Raw genomic sequence first — 17542 nt, forward strand, 5'->3', positions numbered from 1 at the left:
CCAGCCTGAAAGCTGCTGGGGTTGAGATGTCCCTGTATGTGTGTGAGTGTGTGCTGCAAGCCCTGATTTCAGCAGGAGACTCGTGTTGAACCCCACCAAGCCAGCCCTGGAGCTGAGTCACCAAGATGCTCTCTAAGCCCTGCAGAGCTGCATGTAGGGGAGGGTATTTTTTTTCCCCAAAGAGCATTTGATTCCTGCAGTGCTATGGGAAAGGGGACATATCTGCACCACCTGGGTGCTCCTCCATGGCTTGCTGGGGCTGAGCAGCACCTGCTTACCGCCAGTGCTTTGCCTTGGAAGCCTCTGAGGGCTGCTGAATGTATCTGCTGCCTGGCCTCTCCCTTAGTTAGTCTGCATGTAACAGCCTGGGAGATCATTGCCCCCACCCATGCAGCTTGCCAGACAGATGTTAGAGATGGTGATGGATATATCTGCTCTCAGATTAAAAAGCAGTTTAAAATGCATCTTCTGCCAGCTGTGGCCCCCTGGCCTGTTAGTTTGCAAGTGCTCTCTGGAAGAAATCCTTTCAGATTTAACTCAGCCCTAGCCTTTCCTGCAGTCTCCTTGTGCTGTTCTCTGCCTGGCAAAGCCCCAGCAGCAGCCCCCGGGCAACGTGGCACGTGTAGTGGGAACGATTTTGGCTGACTGGGGTGGTTTTGCAGGGAGTCCAGGTGCTGTACACAGTACAGTGGGGAGGAGAAGATGCCTCCGGATGGAAGTTAGCGATCTCTTCCTCCTCCCTTCTCTCCTGAACCCAGCAATTCAGTGGTTGTGTCAGCATAACTCGATAGCATGGGGATAGAGAGAAGCTGGAGCCTCCACAGCACAAAGCAAAACCCTCAATTTGCTCTCAGTTGCCTGTTGCAGGAAACTCTGTCTCCTGGTGATAAAGGGAGAAAAAGAGCTGCATGGGGAAGGCACCACAGGACAACTCCTTCAGGGGGAGAGTGAATGCTTTCTTCTCTGCTTTGGACATTTGTATACCAACTTGTCCTGCCCTGATGTCTCTGCATGGGCAATCTTACCCTTAGCATGGGTTTTCCCAGCTTGTCCCAGGGACCTCGAGAGCTGGTCATCCCCATGCTGCCTTTCCAGGGCTTCTCATCCTGCCAGAGCCTGTAACAGCATGGGCTGTGCTGCAGGTGTCATTCCTTTCCTCAGTTTACCCTGCAACAGTGGCAGGATGTGGTAGTCACTGCAGTCAGATCAAAGGCTGGTAAGCTGCCCTTTTGCCGAGCTGGATGTAAAGGTCTAAGGGCAGCAATGCTTAAAAAAAAACCTACTCTCTTGGTAGGAGATGTGAGTGAGAAATTCTATCTTGATGCTGTTGGGACAGGGATTCTGGGATGGCAGCCTTAGTGGGGGATGGCTCTGCCTGTATTAGTCATGGCGGTGGAGGGGAAACCTGTAACATAAAATTATAAACTATATGTGTTCAACGGATACATAAACATTACTTCTACCAGCACTGTAAATCAGGCCCATCTCCCCACCTCCTCCCAGATTTTACCAGCCTAATCTGGAATTTTCAGTGCAATATTTTTTTTTCATTACTCAGTCTTGAAGGAATTGCATTTTCAAGCAGACAGTGACTTCTTTTTGTCTAAAAACTTTGTTTTCCCCTGAAGTCAGCTCAGAGCACCTGTCTCTTGGAAAACCAGGCCCCTTTAAGATGTCTCAGGCTGCTTTGAATCACTAATTGCTTCTGAATAGGCAGGCCAAATGTTTTATCACTTCAAACTCCCATAGCAATGCAAATCTATACAGCTGAGAAGCCTCTTTCCATGCATGGGGGTGATGGGTAAAGATAAGGATTAAAAATAGAAACAAATTCAGCCCGGGGGTCCTCTTTGTTCCTCCCTGCCCTCGGTGGGGTTGCCAGGGCTACATTTGTTCCCGTGCATCGTTTTTGGATGAGATCCAGTGCCCCTTGAATGCAAAGCTGAGAGGTGCAGTGGCGGGAGAGGGCTGGATGAGGTCCTAGGTACATACATATTTCATTGCCCATGCCAGGCTCTGTGTTGTTTTCTCTCTCTGGTTTCACAAAGGTGGTGTTTTCTAAAACTCCCACTTGTTGAGGGCGACACAATCCAGGCTTCATCCCGTCTAAAGTTTCTGGCTTTTCAGTTGTTTCCCACTCTGAATGGCAGCCAGGCATATTTCCCATGCCTGGGGGGGAAAGGGGGATGCTTGGTAGGAAAACAGGACTTGCCAGAGTGCTGTTTGGAGGCAACTACATGTGCTGTGACATGTCCCCCTCGGGGCTGCTGCGTGTGTTTTGGGCAGTGCTGGCTCACAGACGCTGCAGGAGATGAGCAGCCCTTTGCAAAGCCTCGCTGGTACAGGGCTGGCCTGGCTTCTTTAAGTAACCCACAGCCTGAAGGCAAATATTGACTATTAAGAGGTGGAAGATCTCAGGGAGCAAGGGCAGTCTAAATCCTCCTTTTTGCTTAGGTCGCCTGTTATTAGAGCTGCCTGCTGTGTGCTGAGTACGGCTATGCTCAAAAATTGCCAAGAGCTCAGCATTATGGAAGCAAAAGCCAATTTACTGACTTTCCAATAGAAAGGAAGATACATGCTGAATGTGCATCGGTTGGATGATATTTCTGTTTCAGGCATGCCACTAACATACAAATGGAAAAGCGACTTTGCATGATTTATGTAGTTACTAGGAAAACCTGAGTCAAGTGATACTTTGTAGAGTATTGGGCACTATTTATTCTTAGCAGAGTAGGTTATAAAATCTATTTTCAATTTATCTCCCCAAACGAATTCCAGTTGACGTTGCCTATCCTACTCTGGACATGGAGAGCAGATAAATATCCTGACAAATACCATATTCATGTAAAATCAATAGCTAATAAGAAATCAGTCCCTTGAAGATGATAGCAATTTATCTTTAAAATTAAAATAAAGACTGCAAAATTTTGTCAAAGATAAAAACAAACAAACAAATCTCTGTTCTTCTTTGTTTAGGTACTATTTGTATGTTTCAGGTGCATATAGAACCCAGTTAGGGCTTGGTCAACTAAGGATAACTATTGTTAACTTTATTGTACTTTTAAAAGAGACAGCTGCTTTCCCACCAGACTGGGATTTCCAGGGAGGCACCAAGGCACTGGAATAATTTTAGGCCTTCAATCCTGTTCTCCAAAGACCTCTGACTCAACAGAGCTGAAACTCAGGCTTAAATCCGGTAGGGGGTTAAATCTTCAGTGTTAGGTTCCAGCTCAGGGGTAATTGTCTTACTAAACTGGGGTTTTCATATATAACACTGGTCTTCCTGGCAGGGAAAAAAAAAATTTAAAGAAAGGTTTTGAGTCTAAAAGGACAATTAGAAACGAGAAAGCTTGCTTGTACTTTACGAGCTTATGTGTAGATATGGTCTTGGATGTTCAAGTCCGTACCAAAAGCAATCCAGGCTTGGGACTCTCCTTATTTCTGCCCAAGATCTCCACTTGGGTACCAGCAAAGCACAGAGCTGGTGCAAGATTGTGCTCTACTCTGACACCTGGCACCAGCAAAGCGAGGCGTGGGAGAGAACCTACAGTGCTGCTGCTGCGAGGGGGCTGTGAGGCTGAAATGTGGGGCTGGCTGTGTAATGGGGGATTCTGAGAGCACAACCTGGCAGGTGGCTTCTGAGGCATGGTGCTGGGAAAGCAATTAGGGGCAATGGGAATGGCACAGGTAGAGAGCAGGAAAAGGTGTCCTAAAGGGTGGAAGCTGTGCCAGGCTCAGGTGCCCTCCCAGCTCGAAACTGGGAGCCCAGGCAGGGAAGGAGGGGGAATAGCTGGAGCAAGAACCAGAAAAACCTGCTCACACCAGCCCGGGATTCACATTACTCACACTGCTTTAAAACAGGTCAGGTTTGCTTTGGTTTCCAGGCAAAGATGGCCAAAGTGCCTAAGGACTGTTTGCAGCTCAGCTTAGAGCAGTTCCGAGCTCCTGTGTGCCTGCCCACCATGTCACTGTGCCCCCTACCCATCGCCAGTGCAAGGCCCTTCCCGGGATTGCAGCCTTTCTAAGCAAAGGCTGGGCTGGAGGCATGCACAAGGACACTTCCAGCTCACCTGAGGGGTGGTAACTGTGAGTGGTGGGATCACATCACCCTCACCTCCTCACCTGCCACAAGCTTTGGAGCTCACACAGCAAGTTTGCTGCTTGAAGCTGGATGGGAGACTGGTCTGGGGATGCTTCCCATTGCAAAGGAAGAGTGGTCTGCCTCCCCCAGATGCTATCAGAGGTGAGAAACTCATGGCAGTGGTGAGAGTTGTCCTGCTTCAGGTCTCATCCACAAGCACCAGGGTCAGCCTCACATGGTTTATCAGGTTATTATAGTCAACTTGAACTGGGTGGGACTAGCAAAGATGAAAACACTTTTTTTATTGGGAAGAAGGAGGGGAAAAGGAGCTAACAGAGTTAGAAATCAGATTGTCAGAGGCTAATGGCTGTGTCTGGTTATTAGGCAGCAATAACAGTAATTTACCTTTGAATCGCAATAATTCATCGTAACGCTTCCCACCTACCTCATGAACCCTTTCTGCTTATCTCACTCCTCTTGTTCAGGGATCTGAAAGCATTTCATAAACATTAATTAATTATTCCTCCACACCCCTGGAAGCAAAGTAAACATTATCTCAATTTTGCAGCTCAAGAAGCTGAGCTCACCCAAAGAGATAATAACTGAGCAGGGGTGCAGGAGCCCAGAGCACAAGCCCTTATGCCAGTTTTGACCAGAAGCACCTTTCAGCAGAGTGCTCTGACACGTGGGCACTGGGGGCATGATCCAGGGTAGTTCAGTCCTTCATCCATGCACGTTCCGTGCCTGCCACCATTTTCAGATGGCAGGAGAGGTGTAAAAAGGGTGAGTGTTGCTCTTGCCTTGGAGATGTCTCACACTCATCACTATCTCATCACCTTCAAGCCTCCACCACAGGGACCCGGCACCTGCCAGTGTGTGAAGCACCTGCCATTATTCACAGTAGGACTCTCCCTTTTTTTAATGACTACGTTAATGACCCTAATCTGTCGGTGTGAATGTGGTTAATCCCACAGCTCCAGGGACTAGAAGTTCAGAGACGTTTCTTCTCCTGCCTCCTCTCACCACATTTTGCATCCTAACCTAATGCTTCAGCACTGAGGTGAGCTGGTGAGACCTGTGCTAAAGCAGAAGCCACCCTGTCCTGGTGTCCAGGGCTGCTGTGAGTAAATATCCAGGACACAACAGTTACAAATCCAGGCCATCTCTCTCCAACGTCTCAGCTGAGGGAAGTGAGCAATGTCCTGAAACAAGATGCTTGACGTTAAACCTGTGCTCAAATGCCTTGATGGATCTTGGCCCTTGAGGAGCCTGTCACCCTAGACGTGGTGACAAAGATGTAAATTAAGGGGAGGATGTCCCCTGCAAATAATGAGCCTTGGCAGTGGAGAGAAGGAAGAGACACCAAAGGTCCATGCCAGGCAAGCCTGTTGGGAAGGGGGATTTTTTTCTTCCCCTGAAAGCAGCAGTTGACTTTTGGAAGCCAAATGGGTTCCAGCATCAGAGCAGGAGGAGGGTTGTGTTTCATGGACAAGTCATGGTGGATTAAATGTAAATGAATCTGCAATGTGATGGACAAATGGGATCAGTGCCGGGAACCCCAGCTCCTGGTGGGGGATGGATTAGTAATGGGCACTGGTGGGTTTGCAGCAGAGAGGGAGTGAATGGCAAGGCAGGGAGGTTTCCAGCATTGCCCTGCCTGTGGCACTGAACGAAAGAGACATCTCCGGGCTCAAAGAAGAGAGGTCAAGCCTAGATAAACACCAGCTTGGTCCCCCATCAGAGAATCACTGAGGCATGAAGAAAAACTTTAACAGCTGCAATGCTGCTTTTGAACCTCCTAGTAAAAGGGAGGGTCAGGAGGTCAAAACTTTCAATGCCTCTGGGAAGAAGAGGACTTTTCCCCACAAGCCTTTGAAAAACCGAACTAAATTAGCATGACCACACTGCTAAATGCTTGGGAAACCTGAACGGCTCGGGTCACAGGCTACCCGAGCAGCAGAATGGCAAAGAGCTGCTGCATTCCCATACTCAACAGCCATAATTAATGAGGCTATTTCCTAGGTGAAAAGCAGGTCTTCTGCCCGGCACCTGGACGGGAAACAAAACCTTGCAGGATGTGCCCTGGGCGTCTTTTCTTCTCCTGATACTGTTGCCTTTTCCCCTTTCTGTTTCTCCCATCCATTTTCTCTCTCACTTCCATCCACCATTGTTTCAGCTGTTTTTTCCTCCCTTGCTCCCAATGCCACACAGCTCAACTCACTGTTTGAAGTGGGGAATGGCAATGAAGCTGTAATGATCTAGCCGTGCTCTCCTCTGGGGTTGCTGAATGGGAATGCAGGAGCTCCAACCTAAATAGGAGGTCACTTTTTTCCCTACTTTTTATTGCAAAAGGGATATGTAAGAGCCCTCCTCCTCACCGTGAGTTATTCGCTTCCACTTTGAAGGTAGATTTTGCATTTCTGGACCTTTTGCAAGAGCCATTCTAGCAAAGACCAGGCAATGCAGACTTCTGGAGGATGTAGAGACCTGGAATTTTTGGCTCTGACTCTATCCTGGGTTTTATATTCATCTTGTACTGTGAGTGTGCTGGGCACCACTTGTCATGAGACCCTTTGCAGGTCTCCCTTCACAGCTCCCACCACCAGAGGTGTGGAAAGCAGAGAGGCATGTGCAGACCTTGCAGTGGCTGTCAGGGCTTTTGGGAAAGGGCTGTGTGCCTACACAGGGCAATCCAAAGAGCCCAGACCAGTGTAGCCAAAAGGTTTATTGATCTGGACTGCAATCCTGCAGGCTGCTCCTGAGCATCCTCATTCCTTGCAGCCATAGGAGACCAAGTGCCCAGCAGCTTTTCCTTTTGCTGCAGAAGCAGAAGGAATACTGAATAAAGCAGGAGGGCAGGACATAAATCCCCTTTCAGAGGCCAGAAGGTCTGCCCTTGAAAGACAACAGCTCATCTACCCACCAGACCAAGGTCTCTCCTCTGTGCAAGCCCAGGCCCAGGCAGGGTTGTGGGTGGAAACGAGGGGATACAGTCTGTAGTACCCTGGCAGTCAGCTGCAGGGCTCTGCAGTGCCAAGCCCCAATTTGGCTTTCCTGTGATGCTGCAGGATCTTTTCTTTCTTATGTCTCTTGTTGTCCTAGAAACAGAGGAAAATATTCTTCCAGAGAAGCCCTTTTGTTACACTTGAGGCAGCATCTTCTGTCTCTCACTAAAACTGTGTATGGTTACAAAAAAAAAAACCCTTGCCAGAAAATATATGGTGAGTTCAAAATCTTCCAAAGAAACCTGGAAAAATTTAATACCCTCCAAACATTCCAAAAGCCCTAAAAGTACTGCAAGGGTCAATGGGCACTTTGTAACACTGCTACAATGTAGGTTGAGCAACAGAAGGCAGCACTCTTGTGTGTATATATATACATATATATATAAATATTTTTATAGATGTAATTATATGTGTTATTTATGCATATTGTTGAGAGAGAGAGAGAGAGGTCCTCATTTCTAGCCTTGGATTACAGCTTTTGAAGTGGGGGGTGTCTGCTGGAAGAGAAAGTCAACATGCCCTCTGGTATTGGCCACTTTTCTCTTCTGGTGCCAGGGCTTTCCTGGAAATGCTGGGATTTTGGGGGCAATTGTCTTTATTTGAGAGGGAAGCTTATGTTCTGGGGAAAATGTGCCCTTCTGTGTGCTCAGCCAGGCAATAGCTGCACTGGGTAATTTCTCTGAGGCACATGAAATGTTGTAGCTGTGTCAGGAAAGGATAGTGACTGATAAATTTCCTGAGGCTTGCAGGATCTGGAGGCACACTCCCAAGGTGTGCCTCAAGGAGTCCATGGCAAGGGGAGAAGGAGAGGAAAGCAGGCAGGAAGGTTTGATAGCCATGATGCTTACTACCTCCAGATCCTGGGGGAAGCAGGGGATGTGGGGCACCTCTGAAAATCTGGTTTCCCACTCTTTCCTTTTAGAAATAGGCCTGGAAAAGAAACTTTCCTCTTCTTTTCCCTCCCAACCACAGCTCAGAGGGTTTTGGGTTTGTGCCAAAAGCCAAAACCCAACAGCTCTGCAGATTCAGGTGCCTCAAATACCCACTTTTCCCTCATGCCCCACACTGACTGTAGCACACTAGACTGTAGCACAGACTAACACAGCTGGGCTCGGGGGGCTGTCCCAGGGAAGATGTGCTCTGCTAGGAGAGGCTATAGCTGGTGACCTGCTGCTCACCCACAGTAGGTTTGTACTCAGGAAGGGGTTTTGTGCAAACATATTCTGTATCTTAAGACACCTCAGAACCAGGACACTTGTGCTCCTGAGCAGTGAGACAGCATCTTCTCCTTTGGAGAAACTCAGATAGGATTGCTATCTCATCTGCTGCTGGAGAGACCAAAGGACCTGCTTGGTGATGATTCAACTGCTCAGGGTGCTGAGACAGCATTGCTCTCCTCCCTAAAGCAGCCTGACTGCTCAGTGTACAATGAGGACATGACTTTTCCAAGCTCTAAGATACACCTGTAGCAATCCCAGCATGGAACCAGTGGGCACAAAACCAGAAATCAGCTCAGTCACTATTCCAGGTCAGTCCCTGAACATGGCCTCAGCACCACAGGAGCTTTAAGAATAAATCTGAGGCAGAGAAGATGGTCCATGAGCCAGTCTGGCAAACTCACCAGTGTGAAACTAAATGTTGGAGATTTTTATCCATCTTAATTGATGGAAGGTGTGGAGAACTCTTCATAGGATGAGGAATCAAGGGACCATGCAGACAGTGAGACAGAGTCAGTTTATTTATTTTTCACAGTAATAATTTTACAAGTGAAAAGAGATTTCCAATCTTTTTACAACCTACTTAAGGTAAAAGATTTAAAACTCAAAATCTTTTCTTAAAAGAAAGGCAACCATCCCTGCTAGTGGCAAATGAGCCTCTGCTCAGCTTGTATCTGATTGGGATCTCAGAAGACTGTCCAACCTATTAAATAAGATACATATCTCCTGAGAACAGCCTTTGTTGTTTTCTTTTATAGATCTTTGTTCCTCCTGTGCTGTAAGGTCTCCAGGGCATGGCCTGTGTTACGGAGCACCAGATGTACTATCTGATTTTAGGAGATCCTAATTATGAGGAATATGTCAGAACAACAGAAAACTTCATTTAAAAATCCAATTAAAGCTGCCGAGTGACAGCTATGGACTTGTGTGTTGCATCACCTCCTAGTCCCAGTAGCTTCCATGTGGAGAAGGGAGTAGTTAAAGATATCATAAATCCTAGATAAGGATATCATAAGGCCTGCATGAGATGGGGATTTTTCTGACCATAGGTTAAAATTGGCACACATTTTGTGGTGGAGCAGTAAACCTGAGATCTGTTTTGGAGCAGTCACCTTGGGATCCAGGGTCCAATGGGTGGGTTATCCTTTCTCGTGAGTAGTGGGACATTTCTCAAGATGTTCTGGATAAAGAAATATAAACGTAACCGTGTGTCTGGCACTGGGGTTGCTGAGCACCTTCACCTCCTCAGGTCTCGCTGGAGCACCTGCACCAGTAGAGACCTTGAGGATGGGATTCTGATGCCATCACAGCCATCCCCATTGCTTGGGGGACCATGGAGGAAGGACATTGGCATGCAGGGTGGGGGGAGCTTTCAGGTGGGATTTTTGAGACATAGAATGGGAAAAGCTGACTGAGAGAGGAGGTGAGAAGTTTCCAAAGCCTCCAGCATGGCAGCAGACACCTGCTTCTTCCAAAACCGGCTGAACCTGTCTCCCTGCTGTCATCTCTCTGTGGGTTCAGGGCGTTCTGAGCCCCCGGCCGGCTGAAGGGCACGGGGCTCGAGGGCTGCACCCTCCTCGTGCACCAGGGCAAGCTCTCCTCTCTGGAAAGGGGCTGTTTTCTCTGCTCTACCCAGAGACCTGCTGGGGCAGGTGGAGGTCTGGGCCCTGCTGCAGACAGGCTGAGCACTTCCAGGTGGGAATGAGCCCGCCCATACAGCCCCACGGAGCCAGGAGTCAGGGATAGGGAAGTACAGGGTGGTTTTGCTTGGTTTCTTTTTAGGAAAGGAGATTTTAAGTGTTCTTTTAAAAAACATGATAATGTTTTCAGATTTTTAAATATAAATTAATAACTTTTCTAAATAAAATGAGAATTCAATACTTTTAAAAAGTTTTTTTAAAGAGTTTTATTTTTATTGGAGAGTTTAAGACTTCAGGGGGAAAATGTAGAATTTATGAGTTCTTAAAAAAATAAGGAGAATTTAAGGGTTTATTTTAAAACGAGACTTTTAATCTGTTGGGTTTTTAGAGAGGTTTTATGACTTTTTTAAAAAGAAGATGTTAAGGTTTTGGGGGGAGTTTTTAAAAGAATTTAAGATTTTTTTTTTAAGGAGAATTTCAGACTTTTTTTTTTAAAGAGCCGAGGTGATGCGGGGGAGTTCCGTGTGGGGCGGGGCTCACCTGGCGGGGGCGGCGCTCACCTGGCGGGGCGGGGCCGGCGGGGCGGGGCGCGGAGGGCGGCGCTGGGGCCGGCGCGGCTCCGCGCTGCGGGGCGGACGGAGCGGAGCGGAGCTGCCGCCGCTGCCGCCCAGGAGAGGAGCCGGAGCCGGAGCCGCGGCCGCCCTGCCGTGGCCGGGCCGGCGACAGGTGAGTGCGCTCGGGCGCGGCGGGGCCGGGCAGGAGCTGCCGCTGCTTTGCAGCACCGGGCGCGGCCCTGCCCTGCCGCAGCCGGGCCGGTACCGCCGGGAGCGGCCCCGAGCAGGGGGGCTGCGGCTGAGGCGGGGCCGCTGGCCGCGGGTGTCCGCGGAGAGAGCCGTCCCCGGGGCAGCCGGGGCCTCGCCCGCCTGGCAGGGCCCGCCAGGGAGGGGACAGCCCCACGGGGCTGCCAAGTGGGGCGGGGGCGGCGAGCAGCTGGCTTGGGGCACGGCGCCGCAGTAACCCCGGATCCCGTAAGGAGAGCCCGGGCTGGGGGGACGGGGAGCGGCGTTCGGCACTGGCCCCGCTGCCACCTGCCCGGTGCCGCCCCTGTCGCGTCCCGGTCGGTCGAGCAACCGGGTGGCTTTGCCTCCCGCCTGCCCGAGGCACTCCCAGCAGCCCCGGCCACCGGCACGGTGCAGCCGGGCCCCGCCGGCAGGAGCGGCCCCGCCGGCGCTGCAAACGCTGCCCAGAGCCCCCAGCGGAGGAGCCGAGGTGGCGTGGGGGTCTCAGATGGCCGTGCCAGGAGCCTCCTCCCCTCGCATCCGTGGGGCAAAACCTCCCGTCCTTTCTCCCTTCAGAGACGTCTCCGTCTCCCCGAGGAGAGGGGTTAAATTCCTCGATAAGAGCCAGGCTCCAGCCGCATACTTCTGATGCCTTCCGTGAACTCTGCCGGCAGGTTGGCAGGTTGTTTCGTAACTCCACTTGTGGCCTGCTGCGGGGAGGAGGAGGGGGGAACGGGACACCGAGCTCCTCTCCTGGTTTGTTTTTTTTTCCCTGCCCTGCAACAGCGCTTTGTAATTGCAGGTTAAAAACCCAAACGTGGGTTCAAGGGTATTGTACAAAAGAAAGGGTCACAGCCGTGCGCCTCTCACGCCGAGTGGCTGCCTCAGGCACAGCCCATGGCACTCCCCTTGGGATGGCTGTTTCAGGAGAAATCAGGCGGAAACTCGTGAGAAATGGTCGAAAGAGGCGAGCCGGGAGCTGTGGCTGCTCCTCCTCGCCGCGAGCCGGGCCAGCTCCCCGGGATGCCGGTGCTAACGGGGAGGGCCCGGGCCGCGCTCTGCCGGGACTTGCCGGGCAGGCGCCGGGCCCCGGCAGCGTGTGGGAGCACGAACGGCAGAGCGCCGCTGTCAGATGTGGGGCCGGGCGGCTGCCGGCACGGGGCAGCGGCGCCGCACACACCTGTCAGCCCTCCTCGAGGGGCAGCGCTGCGGGGAGCAGGCGGGAATTGCAGCTCTTCCCAGGGAGACGAGAGCAAACCGTGAGCACACGCTGTATCTGCAGTGGGCAGGAGTGGGAAGCGTCTTCCAAACGCTGCTTGTTTTCCTTATCAGGCAGTGCCGGTGGTGTCTTCTCAGGAAGGGGCTGTGGGGAAGGGGGGATGTTCTTACCTTCTGTTGATGCCGTTGGAATGCCAGGAATCCTCCCACATCCCCGTTATCTGCTGGGGGAGCCTGAGCACGATGCCTGGACTCCCTCTCCACATACCTCTGCTGGCTTCCCCATGCCTTCTCGAAAGAAATGGCGTGGAAATCCAGAAGCTGCCACAAGTGCACACATCTTCCTGAAGCCTTTCTTCCACCGTGTGGTACAAAGTTGTTGCAGCACCTGCAGGTGCCCAGCACTCACAGCATTGAGCACTGCAGTTCCCAGGGTCCTGCACTATTTCCCTGCAAGGGCATGCCAGTTGCTCTAAAATATAAAACTCTTTGCAAATGAGTGTGAGAGAGACATGGAAATTAGTTTTACCCAGGTCTTAAAGAGGCAGACCTGAGCAATAATCTGGCAACATGTGTGTGCGGTCCACCTCCACAGTGGAGATGTGTCCTGTGGTTGCCTTGACTGTCACCACGTGCTGCAAGGAAATATTGCTTGAGTGCATCTGCATGGTCCACACTGGTTCATCCTTTTCATGGTTTTCAGCATCTCTCTGTCCTGTCTTGTTCATGTCATCTTCAATAGGAAAACCCTCCAGTGGTGGCACAGAATTGACCTACGCCCATGTTCTGTTGTTTCTCCGTGTGCTGGGGAGGGAATGCTTTGGGAGCAGTTCCAGACAAAGAGTTAATCCTTCCTGGCTGGGAGGCAGTGATGTGTGTGCCAAGGCTTCAGAGCAGAGTATTTTCTGGAGTCATGCGAGGTTGGGTGCTGTGGTGAGCAGGGAGAAATCCAGGTGCTGTTTGACAATGGGTTGCTCTGTGCCCAAGTCTAAATAAAGGTATGAGGGACACTTTAGGTTTCAGCTCTGTGTGTATGCATTGTTTTCAAGAGCATCTTTTTAAAGGATGTTCTTCCATCTGTTCCAGCTTGTCTATGCCCTTGCAAACCTGTGTATTCAAATTAAAGCTTAAGCTTGGCCCCACTGAAGGTTTTTCACAGAATCCTGTTGTTATAAAGGACTGCTAACATTTTTATGTCCTTCCATTTTTCAGATGCCAAGTTCAGGAGCTCCTAAAAGTGGCTGATTGTCTGTCTTTTTATGGGCTGGAGTCAGAACTTTCTTGAGGGTTGGGGTGCTTCCAGCTGCCCCAGGCTAGTCATCTAGAATAACTTGTTGCTTTAAAAAGAAAAAAAAAAAAAAAGAGGGAGGGCACAGGGAGGGGGGAAAATAACCTGAAACCCTTCTTAACCAAACACATAGGACAATTGCATAAAGGCTTCGTGAATTGCCATGAAGGCTTCTTTTGTTGCTACTTCCTAACCCTGCTACAGCACACAGATCCTGCTGGAGGTCTTCATCTCTGGAGCCTCATGCTCAACACTTCCTGTGTCCTCTCGGGTGCCTCCTGCATGACAGTGGAATGTCACAGTGCTTTCAACAGCCCTTTGGGGTCCAGAGCCTCCCATGGATGGCCTTTGTGGTGTTAGACCCAGCATTGCACTCCTGAGCACAGTGGGGACTTTGGAGGTACCTAGAGCATCCTGCAGGAGAGCAGCTGTGCTGGCAGGGAAGCCCAGTGAGTGGCAGCCTCCCCTTTGCTCCCTGTTGTTCCTGCCAGCCCGGGTAAACCATTGGCACCCAGGTGGTGTTGTGAAGCTGTCTGACAGGGAGAGCACTTGTAGGGCTCTTGCTGGTTTAAAGATTCCTGCTGTGAACAATGCTTTCCCCAGGAAATGTGAGTGTACAGCAGGGAGCTGGTCTCTGCCTCTGGATGCTTGCCTGAGGCAGCTGGTGGAGTGCAGCAGGTTGGATAAACACCATAGGCATCTCTTCATAAGAATAAAGATGGGTTGTGCTGGTTTTTTTGGAGGCTTTGTGGTTGCTGTTCTCACTTGCCAATTTTTATTTTCTCTTCCAAGTTCTGGCAATGTTTGGAGGTGTCAGCACTCCTTTCTGCTAAGAGCCAAACATACTTGTGGTGGGAATGCTGAGTGGACCTCGTTGCATGTTGTGATCGGTGCGGGCTGGTTCCTGCAGCACAAATGCACATGCACTCTTCTCTGAGGAGCAGCTTCATTGTCGGAGAGCAGCTTGTGGTCTCCCTGGACTCTTGACCAGTGTGCCCAGGTCTTTGCTTGATGGTTTGTGCCTGTAGAAATTTAGGTGTTTCCCAGGCTTGCTCTGAGGTCATCTCTCCTTCCTCTTCTCCCTGCCCTGATCCCTCTGGGATGGGACTTTCTCAGGGCAACTTGTCAAGTCCTTGGGGTCCCATCCCAAAGAAGTGGCTCTGCATAGGTGCTTGTGCACAAACGATTCCTGTAGTTGTTTGTGTTTTTGTTGTTTTTTAAAGACCTTTCTATTGCTCTTTCTAGTATTTTAAAAATCTTGCAAACTTGCCATTATATGTTGGAAAAGGGCATTTGCTTTCCCACTCAGGAAGGGAAACGTCATTGGGACCCAGGAGTGGAGGTGCTAGAAACATGGCTTTGAATCTTTGATGCTGCATGCTGAGGACTAGCTGTCCCTCCAAACTCCTTCTAAGAATTTTTTTTGACTGCTTTAATGCAGTTTGAGGGTTGTCTGGGCTGAGACATTGGATTTGGTATTGTCCTCTTTGAGTTCATTTGGCTTTTTAATGACCTGCTGATTATAAAGAAGTTGGGCTAGGAAGTTCAAAAGTACTTATTTCCCCAAAGCCAGCCCATGTGAGCATTAGCTGCACGAGGATTAAGTCCCTAAATGTTTCAGAAGAAACAATGTATTTTTATTGTCTCCCGCTCTGTGCAGGCAGGAGTGCTGGCCCAGTCCCCAGCTCATGTTCCTATCCCATTTTGATCCTTCAGGTGTCATTAAGTGCTGGGCCTGTGTGTGGAGCAAGGGATGGAGCCCTTTGCTGGCATTAAAACCCCTTCAGCCAAAAGTCCAGCAAGGCAGCTGGGGGGATTGGTTGGTCGTGCAGCCGTGATTTCCTTCTCTTGTTGTAGGACTGTGATTTGTACCCCTGGACGGATGTCCCAGATGCACTTGCCTCTCCAGAGATATGCCATGATTTTACTGCCTTAAAGAGCTTATTGTCTCTGGGTGGGTTCAGGCAGTGATTGATAGCACCTCCACCTAATTAGTCATGTGCCAGGTAGTGCGAAAGCAGAGACTTCTAAAATACCCTAGGGTCTTATCAAAGGTTTCAGCCAGGATTCATTCTGAATCTCTTGTTTATTTGTCTTTGTGTCTGAGCATGTGAGAGAAAGGAGCCCATTCAGCTCTCTGCAAAGGGTCATTAAAATCCTTTTTAATCCTGCAAAGTTATAAATAAATATCCATGACAGCGTGCACCTGCATGTTCATCTGTGCATCCTCTACTCTGGACACCCAGCACTATGTCCTTGACATGTGGCTGCTTTCTGAAGCAGGATAGGAAACTGCAAGTTATTCTGAAAGTGGAGAATAAAATCTGGAAGCTTTATCTCTGGTTGTGCATTTGCTAGCTTGTTAATTACCCTCTCCTGTAGGAGGAGAATTGAAATGGAAAGAGGATTGCTGATGGCTGACACCAGCGCTTCTAGAGGCTGGAAGGCCGGTTGGAGGGAAAACATTTGTAGGTCATTTGGCTTTTTTATGTCCCCAGTCCTACTTGCAGGATAGCTGCAGAGCCTGAATTTTCCTGTAATCCTATGGGGATGAAATTCTTGCTTAATTGACAGGAGACAGGAAGAGTGTCTGTCTCTGCCTGCATTATCAGCATCATCCCCTGGGCTGGGCTGGGTGAGCATCTCAAGGAAGCTGCACTTTGAGGATCCTTTCTGGCTCTTCTGGAGGCACTGGGAGAGAGACCTCATTGGTTGGGTAGTGCCCTTGAAGGTGGGGGGAATGGAAGTTTTCTTTGGCTGGGAAGGAGTATTCCCAAGGCTTGAGCAGGCTCTTGCCTCTCAAGATTGCTCCCGTGTTCTGCGTGGGGAGAAATACAAGCTGTGTTCCGACTTGGGGAATGGACTGTGTGTAATAACTCACAAATTGCATCATGCTTTCCCTGATGACTGACTGCTGTGGAAGATGAACACAGCAGGGATTCTGGACCTGCTGGCATATGAGTGCCATGGTTGTGTTTGTGTGGATGCTTGGGCAAGTATCCCTCAGAGCCTGCCTTTTAGGAGCTGGATTCATCCCCTAAAGATGAACCTAATCTAGATCAACCTAGAGCCCCAAGATACCTAGACCTAGTCTTGCCCCTGTACTGGGGGCAAGGCTGGGTCCATCCTGGGCATGGCATCAGGGTGCACTCAATTGCACAAGAAAGAAAAGAGCATAGGAGTGCAAAAGCCTTTCCTCTTTCCCCTCTAATCTACTCACTGTTGCTAATTTTTCTTCTCCCCCTTGGGAAGAACCTACGGATTTATTTCCAGCTGCTTCCATGAAGTCACTCTTCACATGTGGGACTGGGGGTGATGGTGATGGTTACAGGAATAGCAGGTGCTGCTAATGGTTCCCTTGCAAACCTTCCTGTTTAGGGCAGGCTTTTTCCTAGCCAGCCCTGCCAGCTCTCCCCCCACGGACAGTAGCCATTAGTGCTGCAGGGGAGAAACATGATGCATGCAGGTGTGAAAGATGATCCTTCCGCTTCCAGGCTGAAGCGCTGTAATGTGAGTGTGTGCAGTAGGTGGAGGGATGTTTTTGCTGCTTTTAATTTACAATGAGCTTTTGGTTGGTGGCTCATCTGTGAGGTGGACTGACTAGTAATCATCCCTAAAATGTCACTGGCTGTGATTCTAGATGTTTTCATATGATTCTCAATGCTGACTTGGCATGGCCACAAATCTTAATCTTGTCTAAGAGGGAGAAAAGGTCTCCCAGCTTCTTCACAGTGTTGTTTCTGTTTCTTCTCTTTCCCTGTGGATTTGATGCTGTAGCAGACCCAAAAGCTTGGGTTGAAAAGCAGAAATCCTGGCAGGTGGAGGTGGCATGCAGTGAGTGTCTTTAACACCAGTCATGATGTGAGCCTCCCTTCCCTAAATCCCTGCCGAAGGCCATCGCCCTGAGGACCGTCCCCATTCTGCGTCACAGCCCTGGGCAGGATTTGTACCTGACTCTTCCTGCCCTGCTCAACATTGGCCAGCCTCCTCAGGCATGTTAGCATGGGTCTGTAATTTTTGGGAGGAAGTGGAGCAGAAAATCTCTAAGCCTTTATTTTTCTATTAATGGGAGTTTGCTGGTGTGGTGCTTATGGCTCTCCAGAAATCCATCTCTTTGGGCAGTTCCTGCAAGATTGCAAGATCCTTGTGTGAGATATGTGCCCCCTTGGATTGCCAGAGGATTTTGGTGGTGGTCTGTGATTTCTGGCTCAAATCATGCTTTAGCTCTCCAGCATGCAAATGCCTTTTTTTTTTTCCTTTTTTTTTTTTTTTCCTTTTGATGTCCTTTAGTGCAAAAAGCCCTTGAAACATGGA

At 49.8% G+C, this 17542-nt stretch overlaps 1 protein-coding gene across 2 annotated transcripts in view; it reads left to right on the forward strand.

Annotated features, from left to right (window-relative positions):
* RASSF7 (Ras association domain family member 7) overlaps positions 1-17542 on the forward strand; it is a 34094-nt gene that overhangs the window by 5976 nt on the left and 10576 nt on the right. Inside the window, exon 1 of one of the 2 annotated variants that reach the window (XM_058026612.1) lies at positions 10597-10669. The exons of the other annotated variant lie outside the window; for it this stretch is intronic. The gene's annotated coding sequence lies outside the window, so the exon portion shown is untranslated. Of the gene's footprint in view, positions 1-10596; positions 10670-17542 lie in introns of those variants that run through there. 2 annotated transcript variants of the gene reach the window in all.

This window comes from Melospiza georgiana, chromosome 6, assembly GCF_028018845.1.
Source record: "Melospiza georgiana isolate bMelGeo1 chromosome 6, bMelGeo1.pri, whole genome shotgun sequence".
In the NCBI taxonomy this organism is placed as follows: Eukaryota; Metazoa; Chordata; class Aves; order Passeriformes; family Passerellidae; genus Melospiza; species Melospiza georgiana.